General features: G+C 42.9%; 1 long non-coding RNA gene across 1 annotated transcript; it reads left to right on the top strand.

The window, feature by feature from the left end:
• The first annotated feature begins 202 nt into the window (after window positions 1-202).
• Window positions 203-1,270, top strand: LOC118022441. Its single transcript, XR_004682492.1, has 3 exons — window positions 203-451; window positions 751-821; window positions 1,108-1,270. It is a non-coding gene; the product is annotated as an uncharacterized LOC118022441 (long non-coding RNA).
• Window positions 1,271-1,861: the final 591 nt, after the last annotated feature.

Below are 1,861 nucleotides of genomic sequence, written 5' to 3'. Positions count from 1 at the left end.
ACCCTCAGCGTTTTCATCTGTTAAATGGGAACACTTTATCTTGGAGGCTGACCATATGGACTAAATGAGAGAATGTATGTTAAGTGCTTAACCCAGTGCCTGGCATGTAATCGTGATACTGTGAGCTCCTGACGTGGCCCAGCCAGATGGGAGCTAGACTCCCGCCAAGGTTTTTGGAGGCAAGCACAGTTTCAGTTGTTCCTGGCATTGGCTTTGCTGTTGCCAGCCTAGTCTTGGCGTTCCTGGAACTTGGGTCATCAAAGCCATTTTGAAAGTCTCTATTTTCCTGCAGCATCTCCCTCCTGGTGGGGGGATGCCTGCCACACACCAGAGCAGCCTACGTGATTCTAGATTGCTCTATAGTTGCCTAGAGCCTGGGCTGCTTTGTCCTTCTACAGAACAGCCACCAGGAGCCCTTCTGGGCAAGCCCTCATGCCTTACTTGCTCTCAGGTGCAATGGGGCATCCCCCCAGTACTGAGAGACACAATGTGCCTTGAAAGCCAACAGGGTCCTGTTTCCTAGCCTCCCCTGGCTCACCTCTGTGGAGGGTTGGGACCATGGAACACTCATCCCTTCCTGGGACTATTTCTTCTAGTAGCTACTCCTCCTATTGCTATTTTGTTGCCTCCTCTTTTTTCTGTACCTGGCCATCTCCCCCACCCAGCATGCCCTCCCTGCAACCTCATATCCCACGCCCACCTCCTCAGGTGAGACTTCAGGGCCCAGCTAAAACCCTATCTTTCCCACAGAGATTTTCAGACTTCTCCAGGTGCCAAGGAGTTCTCTCAACTTCCAAAAGAATCATCCTTCATATTGCTCGGTAAGTCCTTGGGAGAATGGATGCTGCATGAGCTTTCCTATGAGTGGTGCTTCTCCAGTCCTCTGGTTTGCAAGATCCTTGAGGACAGACACAGTACCTTCTGCAAGAGTGAGGCTCTGTCAATATTGGTTTTAGTCAATATACTATGAATAGCTCCCATTTGTTGAGTGAGGCCAGGGTATGTATGTATGTATGTATGTATGTATATCTATTAACCTATCATTTACTTATCTCTCTATCTCTATCTACCATCTATCTTATTTGGTCATCACAATATCTCCTGAAGTGGCTATGACTATGTTGTTCGTTTTACACTTGAAGAAATTGACGTTGAGAGAGAAAAAAGAACTTTACCAAGGCCAAACAGCCAGAAAGGAAGAGAGCTCAGGATCAGAATTCAAGCATGTTTCTCGGAGATAAACATTAAATAAAGTAGTCTCTAAACTTTCTATATTGGATATATGTGTTTCTTTGTCATTTATAAATTTTATCTCTCTACCACAGTATTAATATATTATGTAAATTAGAATTTAAAAAAAAGGATAATCTAACCCTAAGTACAGATTGTGGTCTTTAGATACCATCTCCCACTAAAAGGAACCAGGTCCTTGGAGAAGTCTGGGAAATACACTTGGAACAACTTGTCATACCAGAAAGCAAGGAAGCTATCAATTATTATTGGGGTCATGTCAAAAGGACTTAGGAGCCAACTTGAATAGGTTTCCATTGGCCAAAAATGAGGACACTTTGAGCTACCACAATGGGTTAAACCATATTATATATGTGCAAATTCGTATGTTTGTAACTACTTTAAAAATACCTGGTAATCACTTTTGAAGAACACTAGGTGATGAACTTATTATTTTGAAAACTGGTAAAGGAAAAGAATCATTTGTCCTGCCTTTCTTATAAGAACTGTGCCTCAGGGTTAGCAAAAAGCTAATGAGAAGATTCTCCTTACAAAAGTAGTCCAGCTAATAAATGAGGACAGATAGAGAGAATGCCACATTTTGTAATCCCTAGTGAGTTACAGGATTTGG

The sequence above is a fragment of the Mirounga leonina genome, unplaced genomic scaffold, assembly GCF_011800145.1.
Source record: "Mirounga leonina isolate KUSES-001 unplaced genomic scaffold, KU_Mleo_1.0 Mir_176, whole genome shotgun sequence".
NCBI lineage: Eukaryota > Metazoa > Chordata > Mammalia > Carnivora > Phocidae > Mirounga > Mirounga leonina.
Note: the sequence above shows the minus strand (reverse complement) of the source record. Positions and strands in the feature narration are given on the sequence as shown.